This window comes from Bombyx mori, chromosome 11 (assembly GCF_030269925.1).
Source record: "Bombyx mori chromosome 11, ASM3026992v2".
Classification (NCBI taxonomy): Eukaryota; Metazoa; Arthropoda; class Insecta; order Lepidoptera; family Bombycidae; genus Bombyx; species Bombyx mori.
In genome coordinates, this window is record NC_085117.1 from 17,139,938 (window position 1) to 17,157,218 (window position 17,281).

Here is a 17,281-nt window from a genome sequence, read left to right on the forward strand (position 1 = left end):
CTCATATCTCAAGATTCGGAGATGTCTCACGGAATGCAAAGCGACAATATTATAGTTTAATACAGCGGTCCTCAACCTTAATTACGCGGCGAGGCACTAACATGCTGTTTGCAAATTGGCTACAGGTTGCCTACATGCTGCTTACATGCAATTGTTTTTTTATATTTGAAGTGAAAGTTGAGGAATAAATACGATTATTAATTTATACAAAGTTAACTTATCCTACGTTATTGTACATTTGACAACCACTAAACAGTTCACCTTAGATAAAAACAATGTATATCTCGCGTCAAATTATACATGGACTTGCGAGACACTAATGTGTCGCGACACAGTGGTTGAGAACCGCTGGCTTAGTAGGTTGTCCCATTAATAATTTTCGCTTCATAACGAATTCAAGTAATTGATTAACATTAAGCTTTAAACGCTTGGATTGCCGTAGCATTTATAAAAAAAGAAATAAAACGTTTCTGCCTATACTTAACCAATCAACAGGCGCCAATACAGCAAGAGCCAATTACATTTGAAACATATCTGTTACTCAACGAGGGAACAGTTATTATAAAACTAATTAAAGCTGTGCCAATATTGATTTGGCTACGACGCCCACTAAGCAAGTACGGAAACGAAATTTTGTGTAGGTGTTTATTGGAACTGAATTATAAGGTCTCCGGAATCAATTCTCCTCCAGGGAGTTTGTCTGCTTAGAACAGCATCACTGAAATGCGACTAAGCGAATCGCCGAGGAATGAACAGCAACGTTTACTAATGGTAGGACCTCTTGTGAGTCCGCACGGGTTCGAATCCCGCAGGCGGGCACCAATTTTTCTAATGAAATACGTACTTAACAAATGTTTACGATTTACTTCCACGATGAAGGAATAGCATCGTGTAATAAAAATCAAACCCGCAAAATTATAATTTGCGTAAATACTGGTGGTAGGACCTCTTGTGAGTCCTCACAGGTAGGTATCACCATCCCGCCTATTTCTGCGGTGAAGCAGTAATGCGTTTCGCCTTGAAGGGTGGGGCAGTCGTAACTATACTGAGACCTTAGAACTTACATCTCAAGGTGGGTGGCGCATTTACGTTATAAATGTCTATGGGCCCAGTAACCACTTAACACCAGGTGGGCTGTGAGCTCGTTCACCCATATAAGCAATATACAAAAAAAAAAACTAGTGATAAATTATGTATTAGGTATATATGTATGTACCGTAATATCTTACTGAGCGATGACGGCGCTGGGTCGTTTAGAATCAAATCCCTGAGGCGCGTTACTTATTAAATATTTACTATTGTTGTCTACTTATCGTTTAGTTTAAGTACACGAAACTCGCGGAGGTCAAATATTGTTTTGAAAGTGAAACTATAATTGGCGTTATAAATGTATAGTGAAACTTTTACGGGGAATCATACGGAGTTCGGTCTAACCGGTTCCATATTGAACGATCCGAACGAATTATTGGATGCGATTCGTGTGAATTTATTTTTTGCTATTTTTCGAAAGCCGATGGTCATGCGGCCTTGATGCTCGTTTTTTTTAGTCATATTCTTAGGCGTATTCTTAGTTCATTTAGGCGTATTCTTAGTTCGCACGGGAAGGTACCGCATTGCCTATATCTGCCGCGAACCAGTCATGCAATTTGTCTTGATCAGTCGGACAATTGTAACTTAAATAATTATACTCAATTAATCTTTTTATTTATTGTGAAATTCATTCTTAATACTTTTGGTACATTATTTTTTGTCAATGAATAGTATTTACTACTGTTATTTTCCAAGAGACCTCGTCCAACTTTTCTCCCTTGGTGCACAATGTACTATTTTGTTAATAAAAAAAAACACGTGTGGCACTCGGAGACTGCCGCGGTAAAGCAATTGCATTGCATTTTTTATCAACTTATGCAATTATAAATCGACAATAATAATTTAATATTAAAACAACAATAAAATAAGACCACGCTATATTTATAAACATTAACAAAAGCAAAACATTAACTGTCCCCTTCACACTCATAACCTAGACCGCGCGAGGGAGAGATGGGCAGACTTTTCATGATTTGCATGCAGTACGTCGTCACGCCGCGCGCTTATTCACAAACACTACACAAGCGCAACGTGTGAATGTGTTGAACGCGAGCTACATAGTAGGCGTAGTGGGGGTGTCAGGTTATTTTCGTTACGGAATTTCTTGATTCAGTCGCCGCGCTCAAGGCCCGCGATAGAAAGCTATGCAATAGCTTAAATATTTTAAAAATTGCTTTTTAAAAAAACCCTTAGCGATTTCTGCAAAATATGTGAAAATAAGCACTAACAGGTTGAAAACCAAAAAGTACTACGGGGGATCTCATTACTAAAAGCAATAAATAGATCGTGTAGTACAAGAGTCGTCTCAGAAATTCAGATTCAGATCAGATTTCTCTGATCGCTTCCAGGCGTTTGTCAGTAAGTAGATCTATTGAAATTTTAAAATGAGGAACTGGGTCGTTTTATACATTTAGCACGACTAACGGCGTCGTAGGCTTGTCGCCACAGAACTAACGTAAAAAGAACCGGCCACTGTCAATTTTTGAATCATTAAGTACGTAATTATGTCGTCTTAGTTTTTTTTTTTAATTTACCAAACCGGAATGCGACGGCTTTCTTGTCACTAATGCGGTATGCACTCGCCAAGAATTGCTTTAAAGAATGCGTCTTAAGTCAACAATAAATATTTAATAACATTTGCTATTGGTACAACGGTCTGTATGTAAACAATATATCTCACGAAGTAAACAGTGGGGGCGATGAATATACGTATTCAGAAAAACAGTTTATTTTAGACGATACAGTTCCAAGTGATAATTGAGAATCAGCCAATAGTTATTGAATAATATCTACATTTAATTTGAAACCTAAAACAGATACAAGTAAATAGAAATATTAACACTGAATTTCAGAATTAACAGGATAAGAAAGAAGAAAGCTTTTTATTTTGATCAGGATATTAGAGCGAAATTGTAAAATTATTGTATTGTTATCGGTCCTTGATGCGTGTAAAATTTTTCAAGTTTAACGAACATCTTGAGGTCCTTTACTGGTGGTAGGATCTCTTGTGAGTCCGCACGGGTAGGTGCCACCACCCCGTCTATTTCTGCCGTGAAGCAGTAATGCGTTTCGGTTTGCAGGGTGGAGCAGCCGTTGTAACTATACTTGAGACCTTAGAACTTATATCTCAAAGGGGGTAGCGCATTTAGTTGTAGATGTCTATGGGCCATCCACCACCACTTAACACCAGGTGGGCTGTGAGCTCGTCCACACATCTAAGCAATAACAAGAAAAGAGAAAAAAAAATATTTATTTTTATTTTTAAACTACGTATAATATTATATTTACCATACACAGTAAGTCCAGAAGCAAGTTAGTATCTCTACTAAAGCAGAACAGCTAAGCCGATGTCGCCGCTAAGAACTCTGATCAAAACACCACTTCAACAAAGACATCGTGTCTATTTGAAAAAAGGCTTAACTGATCGAGGACTAGATAGAAGACAAGCTCTTGGACCATCTACAATTAGATGATATGATGCTCAAATATTCCGTTACATACAAACAAACAAGCGCAAAGCTTAGTAGCTAATAAAAACCACACACAAAGGGAAGAATATTTGTCGTAAATGAAAAACAAATGTGTGTTCCATTGGCATCATAAGCGTGAGCGGAGAGCGGGTTTTATCGGCGTCAGCTTTATATAATTTAGTAGAGTGAAATAAATAAAAATAAAATAATAAAATTGCGAAAAAAACGAAACTATCCAAGTACTATCGTATGTTCTTCAGTTTTCAGACAAAATTAAAACAAATTTTACGCTTTAATTCCGTGTTTATTGTTTCAAATGTCAATATTCAAATGTCCACAAATAAAATCCTAGTCGTTCGTGACCAAGAGCATTATAAAGCATTCGAAAGAACCAAAATAATAATATGAGAAAAAAAACCACCGCGGTATTAAACCGTAAAAATAGTTTAAATTGAACAAACAGTGAATAATTTTGAGCCTATTGTGGCCTTCGCAAGGTTCGAAATCAAACTGCAATATGCAATATGCTTTTCCGTATCAAACAATAGATTGGAAATCATAGCTGTCGGAGAACGAACACTCGAAGGCAAAGTAGTACAGATTATTATTGAACTGTAACGCTTCCTCTGCTAAATGCAACAATTTACGTTTCTCAGACAATGATGGGCTTTGTTGGTCGACCCCGATTTCTTTGTTTGGTCCAAGAAACGTGAAAAAGGAGTTTTTTTAAGCCGTACGTTTTGGTCAAACTTTGATAAGGATTGAGTCTTGTTTCTTTATTTTCTGAATACGTCGCCGTCTTCTTCAAATAGTGCTCATTCAAAAATATTAGAATATGTAATGCTTCGTCATTTGTTAATCGTGCGGAGTGCTCTGAGGAATTGTCTCGGATAATTCTGTTATTTCGTTTCTATCATCCATACTACCAGGAAACGACGTCGATCACTTACGCGATCACCATCCGGCTCTGGAATTAACTTCCTTCTACGAGTCTATTTCTTCCTGAGCACTAAACTAAAATGTCCTCTTTCAGACCAGGCTTTGCGGAGAGTATTTAGCGGTAGGCAGCGTCTTGGCTGTTCCCTTGTCGTTGTTGCTGTCTCTGACTGACGGTGATTAGCCACCGTGAGATGGACTGTATTCTGATATGCATACAAAAGGCAATAAACTCTCACCTGTGATCAAACCTACGTTGTTTTATGGTTATTTTCGATTATGTTGTATATCATATAAATTGGCTTTTAAAAAGGAACCAAATTTACAAACGGTTGTATTTCAAATCGCAGCCCAGAAACCAATAAAGTTTAGCAATCCAGCCTCTATCTTACATCTTCTATCTGCCTCAGAGCGGTCGGTGCCAGATTCGGTTTCTATGGGCGTGATGCCTAATGATACACCATTCAAAACGATTTGTGGAACGCTTAAATCCATTACGGAACTTGAAATTCTAAAGTCTTCGTTGATTTCATTCAATAACGGGATCGTGTTCGAGATCATTACGGGTACTAATAGTTTAATAGTTTATGATTTGATTAAAGGTCTACCTGTGGATGAGCGTGCACACCCCATTTTAAAATTTTCTATTTTTGAATAATTATAGTTGCTGCATCAATTACTATTGTGGAGTCTTAGTTATATGATTTAACAGACGTGGATATTATATTGAGGCATTAGTTGGAATGTTCTGTGTCAACAATAATAATTATCTTCTTTCTTTTGTTCTATAATATTGAATGCATGTATTGAGCTGTCTGCTGGAGGTTGTTATCAGAGTTTAGATGCAAAATTCGATTGACTATCATAGTCACTTAGAGTTTCTCAACCGATTTTCCTTTTCATTAAGTATATATTTACAAACTTTAGGGTTATCAATGAAAATAAATAAAATTAAAAGGAACTTCGTTTTTTAGCACTTTTAGAAATGAAGAAAACGTAAAATTAATTTATATCTTTAGTTGTTATGGTCGATTTTCGAGTAGCAGTCAAATAGTAGTGGTTTATCAATAAAATCTTGCTCCACAGTGTATCCATAGTTATTATTTGGTATTAAGTGCGCGATTAAGTGCCTAAACAAGGTGTGAAAGGGATCCTAGGTTACAGGTAGGTTGCATTTGATGGAACTAAACTGAAAATCATTGATACTCCTTATTTAAAGTCTTAAAGTGCGCGGGAAATTTCCTTTTGCTGCCTGAGAGACGAGCTTGACCATCTACGCATATAAAGTTACGCCGCAAGATAATTGTGCACCCGACCTGATCTCATAATTAGAATCCACAAAACAGGTTACCGAATAAGGAAAATATTTCAACATTACACAGATTACGGTCAGAATACCAGTAATTTTGAGACAAACTCCGGATGTGAGTAAAACGAAAGTTTTCCTGTCCATCGATGCATTAAATAGAGTAATAGCAGCTCACAATACGTTATCTTTGTTCTTTTTCGGTGTTGGCAGAATTCTATTGTATCTTTTATTGAATTGTTGGTAGTTTTGCGTGGTTTATTTTTGAGTATTCACTTTGGTGGATGCTTCTTGCTTTTTAGAAATTTATGAAACAGTTGATTTTCAGGTTTTTAATGGTAGAATCAGTTTTTTGGACCATAGAACCACTAATTTATTATGTTTTATATGAACCAAATAATATGTAAAAATATTTAAAGATGACTATGATCTAAATTTAAATAAGTCCAAAAATAACTGCCACCTTTTCCTTCGTATTCATAGTCTCTGGTACCCGATTTACATAAAATAGGCTACAAGGACATTAGCCCGTGTCCAACGCTAATCAAATAGATAAAATTGAATTAGGTAATAATATACGCTAATCTCATTAGCATTTCGTATCGCTGCTTAGAGCACAACACTAAATTCGAACCTTCTAGAGAGTGGTCTACATCGAAAGCGTCATTAACATTATTACGTTTACTATTCAATAGAACAGCATCCACACAAATAGGATTTACACAACTTACACAAAGAAAAGCAGTACACTATTAACACGTAAACGAGAGAAGTTTTTCTATTCAACAATAGCATAGTGTAAAGAAAGCAGTAATACAAAAAAACATTTCGGAAAATTATATCCATTTAAAAAAAAACAGGCATATACAGGCATTCGGGATCAGGTGTAATCACTATATCACACACAGGATTGTGTATTGACGAAAATTCGTCCAGCTGAAGGTGTTTTTCTTGTTCTTAACCAATACTGAAGATAGCCATACAGTTACTTACTGTTAAGAACCTCAGGAAGCTACTATTAGTATAGCCCACCATCTAAAAGAAACACTCCTCGATGTACTGTTGTGCGTATGCTATAAGACTTTGAAAATTGCAACAGTAAATTCAAAACCAATTTCGAGTACTTTAATTCAAACAATTTAATTTCCACTAGCTAAACTGTGTCAATGAATGTCAAAACTGCAGTACTTAAATACTTTTTTGTTGATAACTCATCGTTACGTCCGTATTTTTTTTTCGCTTGGCTCTTTGTCTTAGGTAATGCTGATGTTGGAACAATATCTGGCAGAGTACTTTCATTTGTCTGGTTGTCAAGATTCTTTCAGAGATTCCTAGTCCTAATTAGTTGTACTCTTAAACAAGAATGCGAGGGTAGTACTGATACACTACGCTTCTTCTGTTCAATCTTAAGTTCGTTGGACGTTTCTTCCACAACATCTACCAGTTGTAAAAGTGGTCATTCTAACACACTGATTTCTCTACACTGTACCGATACAAAGATTCCATTTACAGTTCACGCACCATAGAACAATGGCGACGGACGGCATGCAAACACCGTAAATTTTATAGTGAAAGCAATGGGAACATAGAAATCTTTGGCGATAATTGTCATGTCTTGTTGCGGGTTTTATGTCTTTTAAAATGTACTAAACATGAGGTTGTATGTACGTCATTTGTTTGTTATTTGAGTAGCGTAGCTAAAATGGAATATTTAATTTCAAAAATAATGAAATATCTAAACTTTATACATTTACTAGACTGGAGACACAACCCTTGTCCTATTTTGAAATTTTTTCCTATTAAGTTGGGGTGAAACTGAAGGATCAATATTTTTCTATAAATAAACGCTTCGGAGTCAAGTATTGAGAATGAAGAAGAATCGCGAAGCAGTCAGTATTCCCCTTCGAAGTACTATGAACTTATGTCACGAGGTGCCGTCACATTGTTATTTTAAATTGGTCCAGTAATCATCTAATTGTAGATGGTCCAAGAGCTTGTCTTCTATCTAGTCCTCGATCAGTTAAGCCTTTTTTCAAATAGACACGATGTCTTTGTTGAAGTGGTGTTTTGATCAGAGTTCTTAGCGGCGACATCGGCTTAGCTGTTCTGCTTTAGTAGAGATACTAACTTGCTTCTGGACTTACTGTGTATGGTAAATATAATATTATACGTAGTTTAAAAATAAAAATAAATATTTTTTTTTCTCTTTTCTTGTTATTGCTTATATGGGTGGACGAGCTCACAGCCCACCTGGTGTTAAGAGGTTACTGGAGCCCATAGACATCTACAACGTAAATGCGCCACCCACCTTGAGATATAAGTTCTAAAGTCTCAAGTATAGTTACAACGGCTGCCTCACCCTTCAAACTGAAAGGCATTGCTGCTTCACGGCAGAAATAGGCAGAGTGGTGTTACCTACTCGTGCGGACTCACTAGGCGTCTTACCACCAGTGATAACGCAAATTATATATTTACACGATATTATTCCTTCACCGTGGAAGTCAATCGTGAACATTTGTTAAGTATGTAATTCATTAGAAAAATTGGTACCCGCTTGCGGGATTCGAACATCGGTGCATCGCTAGATACGAATGCACCGGATGTTTTATCCTTTAGGCCACGACGACTTATTATTGTTGTGTTTAGATTGGGTGTGGATGCAATTGTACCTGCCTCTATTAGTTTTCAATTACAATCAGATTAGTTTTATAATATAATCGATAAACACCAGATTTTATGTACGCAATGAAAACTTTCACTAAGATCTAAATACTCGGATCGTGTTGTGAAAATCAAATTCGAAAGTAAGAAGTCACGAGCGGAAACATAAAGGATGTGAATGTTTGTGTTCATCGATTTCCTAATACTAGTGGTCCCGCAGTAGTCGAAATTCGACTATAATTAATTGGAATTGCAAGTTTGTACACTATTATGATTGTATTTAATACTTCTGTAATCACAAATTTTGCCAAGACGACACTATAAAAAATATTAACAAAGACAAACAATATTTAATCTATTTTCAATTTGACAACAGACGTCAAGAACAAAAGTTTGACAATAAATAGTATGCATGCGTGTGTGCGTTAAATACATGGTATGTGGTGTGTGTAATGTTAAGGCATTTTGAAATTAACATATCTTAATGTAAGACTTATGAATTTTTTATTCGGCATTCGACAGCTATTTATAGTCGCATCGTACATTTGCATTGTCTTAGGGATTTGGTAAACACGTGTGAACTCTTTCTTATCCCAAACTATTCGCTGGTAGCTTAAGAGGCTATTGCAGTTACGTCCGGACGGGTAGTTGAGCTCACGGGCTCAACCTGAGATAATTTGTTAACACTAGCTCTAGTTTGTTGTATGAAGATGATTTTTCGAATATACTCTCGTGTCACCTACCTATTTTTTTTCCTACCTAAGCTGATAGCCTTGAGAGGCTATATTAGCGTCGCCTTAACTAGTAGGTGAGCTCATGGGGCTCAAACCTGATGACGTTGCTAACACGAACCCTAGCAAGAGCCGTGCTTCGCAGAATCTACCACCGGATCGGAATCGCGACCCGCTGAGAAGATCCGGCGAGAAACTCAGTGGGCTGTATCTATGGGTTAGTTCGCTCGTCGAATCGATGACTTCGACGAGGACGCTGACCGGTGCTTGAGGGTCATAAAAGCACCGAGAGCGAGAGGGGGGGTTCGTCGCGATCGGATAGGAACTCTTTTATATCATACAACAACAAACAAAAATCTGTATCGAGAAAAGATCACAGGTTTATAAGACGAAAAATACCTTGACCGAGTTTCCAATTACCGTCACATACGAATTAAATTTCGATAATAAATCATCATTACAATTTGCTTTTGGATTCGCGACGATCAAGATGAGCGATCTAAAGGCGCCAACATCCGACCGACCCACATGCGGTCGGCTTGCGTAATGCGGACAGCGAGCAGTGCACGCCCCAAAATTTGAAATTGAATTTGGAACATTCGAACAATTGCTCCGATTATAGTAGAAAGTAAAACAATAAAATAATTTATTGTTTATAATAGATAAAATAATTTATTGTTTTACTTTCTACTATAATCGGAGCAATTGTTCGAATGTTCCAAATTCAATTTCAAATTTTGGGGCGTGCACTGCTCGCTGTCCGCATTACGCAAGCCGACCGCATGTGGGTCGGTCGGATGTTGGCGCCTTTAGATCGCTCATCTTGATCGTAGCTTTCTTCTTACAGCGACAAGTCTGGGTGAACACTGTTTGAAGTGTTGAGGCGGAATTTAGGTTGCATTTTTCGTGTTGTTCTTTTATTGTATTGGTCCTTTTGTTTTTAGCAGCGAATTTGAAATTCGGACGCTTTTTTTCGACGAAGATTTCAACGTGTGACCTAATCCATAGATACAACTGGGTTTCTCGCCGGATTTTCGCAGTGGGTCGAGATTTCGATCCGGTGGTAGATTCAGTGAAGCACTGCTCTTGATAGGGCTAGGGCTAGTGTTAGGAAGTTTCCTCAGGTTACGCCCCTTGAGCTCGCCTACCAGTCTGTGCGTAGTTGGAGTAGCCCTTAGATTACCAACTATTAAGTAAAGAAAAAAGAACGTTTTTAAAAGCAAAAGAAAACAAAGATGAAAATTTGTAGAACGTCCAATTGCTTATCGAATAAATAAAGAAAACTTTAGTGCTGCTCCCACTTCAATAAAATATTTGTTTTACAACTCTGAAAATTATCATGATTCACAAAATTCAGTAGCTTGTAAATATGCTTTGAATACTGTGGTCGTTAACTGATTTTAAGAGTACCAAATAAAGTTTCACTTTTTTTTTTAAATATCTGCCACTTGATTTTACACCTTGTATTAATGCAGATAAAGTACATTGGTTTTGATGATTTTTCAATATTCCACCGAACACATCACGCGATGTCAGCACAGAAATAAAAAGGTTTATGTCATTGTGTGAAGCCACGCAATTTATTGGTTCTATTTTTGAAACCGTCGAAATGTCAATGGTTTTTCGATACGCGAAATGATCAGATTATTATAATGAGGAAAGTGGAATCGCGACTTTGTTTCGCGCATTACCAAGCAAACGAGAAAAAAATAGATCTGTCCATAACAATTAGGACCACTGCGGTCATTCAACGGGGGTTCCCAGAGATCTTTTCTTCTACGTAACGCCCGACTGTAAAATGAACTCCTCTCCAAGCTGTTTCCCAAGCGCTATGACATGTCCTACTTCAAACTAAGTTTGCGGAGTGTACTTAGCTGTAGACAGCGACTTGGCTCTGAGCCTGGCATGGCGGACGTCTGCGACTGCTGCTTGCGGAATGAAATAAAAAAAAAAAATACAAAATGTGTAGCCCCGTCTGTCCCTTCGATTATAGAATATGACCAAGTGCAATTTTAAGCAGTCTCATTGTAAGTCAGTCTAATTGGTCAACTCCGACATCATTCTTCAAGGCTTCATTCACATTGTGATATCTGTGGGCTTCGATAACCACTTTAATTAGGACCGCGAGATGGTACCCATATAAAACAAATTGGTAGTCGACCATAGAGTTTTTGGCTATCGTCAAAACTGTATATGGCTTAAACCAAAGCCTTCGTTTGTGTACTCTTTGTTTTTACATGTATTTAAAATAGGAATTTAATAAGTACCAATTTATGTTGAACAAATTCAAATTAATACAATTTCTGTTTTGTTTCAGGTGAGAATGGGGTGTCTATGTTGATTGGTCAATGAGGCGACCAGCACCTTTTGCCGCTTTAAGATCTTCATTAAAAGGTACTTTATTATATATACTACCCAGCAAGGTCAATAAACCCTAATTGTATGAGTTTACTAGCCGTACTCGCCCGCTTCGCTGGTCATTTAAAATTAAAATTATTATTTATTGTCATTATTATTAGGGAGTTCAACACTCATATAAATATTAGCCTATCCATTAAGTACATGTATTTGCTACACGGATACCAAGTTTCAAGTCAATCGGATGCATGGTTCAGTAGTTGTAAGGGAACATCAGTAAAAACACCGTAGATTTATATATTAGTATAGATATTGCTAAAGGTAGTAGCTCTGGTGATTGACAAATTAAAGAGCGGACAGTTAGTGTGGTATGGACATGTGATGCGTAGAGAGGAGATGCATGTGATTAGATGTATGGAATGTATGAGAGACAGAGGAGTGAGTGTTGTGATGACGGCTGATAGAAGAGAATGGAATAGAAAAAAATCGCTGTGCCGACCCCACCTAGTGGGATAAGGTGGAGACATAGAAGAAGAAGAAGATATTGCTATATGTCTATTTAAATGATAATTTAATATAAACTAGAGGCCCCGCCGTAGTCGAAATTCGACTATAATTAATTGGAAGTGTAAGTTTGTACACTATTATGATTGTATTTTATACTTCTATAAACACAAATTTCGCCAAGGCTACTCTATAAAAAAATATTAATAAAGGCAAACAATATTTAATCTATTCTCAATTTGACCACAGACGTCAAGAACAAAAGTTTGACAATAAATAGTATGCATGCGTGTGTGCGTCAAATACATGGTATGTAGTGTGTGTAATGTTTTATTTATTGATTTAATGTATCTTTTATGCATTATTTTCGAAAAATATTAGCGTTGTGCACTTCTTCTCTATATTCTCTATAAGTGTGGAAAATGTCATACTCCTCCGTCCGCGCAATTTTCGTAAAAAGGGATACAAAGTTTTTGCTTCACGTATTAATATATAGATCATATAACATGACACTGCACCATGGATAAAACAAAAAACATTGTAGAGGTTTCTATATGGGTTCTAAATGTCTACAGGAGTTGTCTTAAAATAATTATTAAATTTCATTTCTAGCACGTAATAAACAAGCCTATCGTTTATTTAATTATACGCACTATCTCAAACAAAATTACGCAACGAATATTTTAATTCATTCATTTAGACACATCCACGAATGCGCTCAGTTCTCATGCTCTGATAGTTAACTAGGGTTTCCAACAATGGACTATTATTTACGTGAACAAAACCGTCTGTACGAAGCGCTTGACGGATCCATAAGTATTGGGGTTGTCAGATTAACAAAAAAAAACACGTTAGCGATTCACGAAAGCTGAACATCACGGTAGATCGCGAAAGAAAAAAAAAACACTATGAATTAGAAAAAAAAAATTATTGTTTAGTTGGATGGACGAGACCACAGCCCACCTGGAGATATAAGTTCTAAGGTCTATAGTTACAACGTCTGCCCCACCCTTCAGACCGAAACGAATTATTGCTTCACGGCAGAAATAGCCAGGGTGTTGTTGCCTACCCGTGCAGTCTCTCAAGAGGTGCTACCAATATTTGTTAGCAGTAACATGAAAATATTGACGTTCCTTACTAATTATTAACGTCACCAAACATGGTGTAGACTTTTGTACTTGTTTATGGTTTAATTGCGATCGAACCAGTCAGAACATGATGTGATCGCGTTCCGTAAAATAACTTTTGATAATAATCCAAAGGCCAATCAAAACTCGAAATGCGGCTAATCGTTATGTAGTCCACGTGGTATTAATTGCTTGAGTACATTTTAACCCCATATGACGTCACGCGTGATGACGTTGCATTCGACTGAGTTATCCAAAGCTAGCGCGGTATTTTGGGAACAGTTTTCATATTGGAAAACAGTTGCAAAACCGTTCTAACAAGTACCGGAAATTTTGATTATAGTGTCTCAGTTCATCGAAGTAGTCCACTAGAATGATAGTGAGTATTATAGTCTCGTAATGCATAAGTAAAGTCAACATTAAGCAAGAAACTCCATTGCCTATACGGCATGAAACGGCACGAACTTTCAAACTATAGCATTAGTAGTGTCCGGAGAAGACTTCATGTGTGGTGTAAGTTAGGAGCGTTTGTATTTGAATGATTTGTCTGATTCCGGTACAGTATCCACAAATGTTCTCTAAAATCAACAGTGGCCTAATGGAGGAGACGTTCAGTTTCTTCAACATAATTAACAGTTTTTTTTAAATGCTTTATCTGGCTACATAAATTGCCAATGGTTTAAGTACCATTGACAATTTCTACCGGTAAACCGGTCGTGTTGAGTAGGATAGGTAGATAGATAGACATCTATATAGATAGATATGTAGACGTAGGTGTAGTTTGAGTAGGATAACCGTTTTAGAAAACAACTGAAAAAAATTTGAACCTTTTTCTATACGTATATTATTTCTATAGGTAGGTTTATAGGTTTTAAGAAATCATGATTATAATTATTATTTTTGTAAAAATTAACAAACATAATTGGTGATCCGTTTATATGGGTAACAATAATATATTCTTACAAAATATTAGTTAAATGCTAATATCATTAACATAGTCAAAGTTTATTCCACGAATTTTTGTATTTTAATATATCGGTGGAGTCGCTAACTTGTACCAGGGTATATTTATTTTTTTGTACGTCAATGCAACCGGTCCCTTGAATAGTTACTTGTCGTTAATGGTTCCGCATCGGGTCCACGTCTCGTGTGCGCTGACCCGCTAGAACTTCGAGGAAACGAAGATCAGTGTGCTTAGCGCGAGTTTTTTAACTTCTCGATCACGTTAAAGTTAACTCAAATTTGTATGGAGTTGGAACTGCGCCCCTACGTTTGCCGCTAGAGACCAAAACTCGCACTAAGCACATACCCTGTAACTATACTGAGACCTTAGAACTTATATCTCAAGGTAGGTGGTGGCATTTACGTTGTAGATGTTTATGGGCTCCGGTTACCGCTTAACCCCAGGTGGGTTGTGAGCTCGTCCACCCACCAACCTCCTCCCTAAGACATAAGTTGAAGGCGCGCATCTCTTAATTTATCTTCATAGGATTTTTTTCTCTGCAAATGAAATATACTAGAGGCCCCGCAGTAGTCTAAATTGGACTATAATTAATTGGAATTGTAAGTTTGTACACTATCATGATTGTATTTTCAACGCCAAGACTACACTATAGAAAAATATTAATAAAGACAAACAATATTTAATCTATTCCAATTTGACCACAGATGTCAACAACAAAAGTTTGAAAATAAATTAGTTTTTATTATTAGTAAGCATGCGTGTGTGCGTCAAATACATGGTAGTGTGTGTAATGTTTTCTTTATTGATTTAATGTATCTTTTATGCATTATTTAAAAAAAATATTAGCATTGTGAACTTCTCTATATCCTCTATAAGTGTGGAAAATTTCATACTCCTCCGTCTGCGCAGTTTTCGTAAAAAGGGATACAAAGTTTTTGCTTCACGTATTAATATATATGTAGATATATTTTTTATCAAAAATAACAAAACTTTGAAAGTGTCCATTTATAATTTTAGCGTAGTTTATTATTATGCAAAAAAATATATATTAATGTATTTAAATATTAAAATCATTGTTCACAGGCCTGTGATTCGTTAGAATTGCCGCTCCATAGAAATTTTCTTTATTTGCATATGGCCATTATAATTAGGTTATTTAAATGTAAATCCTAACTATACGTCACTTTTTCTATTTTTATCTCTCCATTCGAGTTTATGTTAAATGTGAGCGAAAAGTTATATAATTTCTAGTTGTTTTCTAAACTTACTAATTTGACTAGGAATTTCAGTATTATTTTCACACGAAATTACGTAAATAGAGTTTAAGCAAATAAATTCTGACTAAAATCAAAAAGGAAAGTCGCCAATGTTTTTAGTGCATAATTATTAGATGTTTTTCTGTCCGTCTGTCTTTCTGTGTGTTAAGGGTCCATTTATCCGATCGTGTTGAAGCTTGGTACGGGTGCAGGCACTCCGTGAAATATTTCTGTCATAGTACTACCAACGCACGCTAGGTGACACCGGTCATCGTTCTAGTCGAACCCGTCGCTTGCGACGAAGGGCTCGACGAGTAAATGAACCCTCAAACACAGCCCACTGAGTTTCTCGCCGGATCTTCTCAGTGGGTCGCGTTTCCGATCCGGTGGTAGATTCTGCGAAGCACGACTCTTGCTAGGGTTCGTGTTAGCACCGTCATCAGGTTTGAGCCCCGTGAGCTCACCTACTAGTTAAGGCGACGCTAATATAGCCTCTCAAGGCTATCAGCTTAGGTAGAAAAAAAAATTAGGTAGGTGACACGAGAGTATATTCGAAAAATCATCCTCATACAACAAACTGGTGGTAGGACATCTTGTGTCCGCATGGGTAGGTACCACCGCCCTGCCTATTTCTACCGTGAAGCAATAATGCATTTCGTTTTGAAGGGGAGGGCAGCCGTTGTACTGTTAAAACTGAGACTTAGATCTTATGTCTAGGCATCTACGTCGTAGGTGTTTATGGGCTCCGGTTATCACTTAACACTAGGTGGGCCGTGAGCTCGTCCGCCCACGGAAACAATAAAAAAATATATGAGAAAAACAAAGAATAGGAACTAATAATAATTATAAAAAATACATAAACATTACTGTTTATGGAACTCGATTTTCAATTAATAAGTTATGATACGGCATTAACCTAGTATGTATTATAATGGGGATTATAATACTATACTACATATTATTAAAGTAATATTAATTAAACTTTAAGTCACTACAATCACACTTAAAGTTTGTAATGTCCTAGTTAGACACAAGACAGCCATTTAGATGCGGATTGGATCATCTGTTTTTGTGATTAAATTTGAATTCAAGGATGTCACTTTTTTTGTTCGTAATTACTAATGTTACCAAGTTACATTTTAAGTGTCTGACAACACTGTAGTCGTTTTTTTGTTATACATACAACCGTATTTACTGTATGTATGTAAACCAATGTAAAAAAACCATGCTTAGAAAAATCAGGTTAAAGAGGTTAATTTAGCTAAGACAATTACTATGGCTTAATTTTGATTGTTTACTTATAGTTTTCGTCGTCATTTATTACTAAGGTTTTGTTACAATTTGACTATGGTGTTAATTACCGCTTAATAATATAGATAATATATATGTAAGTATTTATTGACAACGTTTCTATGTAGCATAATTGCGTTTTCTGTTACATTTATATTAAGAAAACAACATTTAAATCCCTTAATCAAATAAAATTAATATTTTAAACAAACCGAACTTTCTTTTTACTGAATGACAGAATTCACTGAAAGACACTGAAGAAAAATCCTTTTTTAAAACTAGTTTAAATAATAAAGGTTATTTTACATATAGTGTATCGTGCTTTTTCAAAGTAAGATACTTTAAAGAATTAAGAGATCGGATATACCGACTAGTAGGCATTATGAAGAGCTCATTAAACAAGGCGTGTGTTTTAAATCGGATCGAAAAATCCTGCCGAATTCGTATTAACAAGGTTGTCGATCATCAAAAAAGATTAATAGATTTGAAACCGACACCGTTTAGAAATAGTTTGATGACCTAAGATATTCAATCAGTATATCTTTTCGGGGTAAAATTTCCGTTCGAAAATCGCCATCCTTAGCAGCT

At 36.4% G+C, this 17,281-nt stretch overlaps 1 protein-coding gene across 13 annotated transcripts in view; it reads left to right on the forward strand.

The window, feature by feature from the left end:
• LOC101738416 (uncharacterized) overlaps positions 1-17,281 on the forward strand; it is a 178,837-nt gene that overhangs the window by 95,297 nt on the left and 66,259 nt on the right. For 4 of the 13 annotated variants that reach the window (XM_038013669.2, XM_062671250.1, XM_062671249.1 and 1 more), the window contains one exon: positions 11,512-11,588. The exons of the other annotated variants lie outside the window; for them this stretch is intronic. The gene's annotated coding sequence lies outside the window, so the exon portion shown is untranslated. The remainder of the gene's footprint in view (positions 1-11,511; positions 11,589-17,281) is intronic. 13 annotated transcript variants of the gene reach the window in all.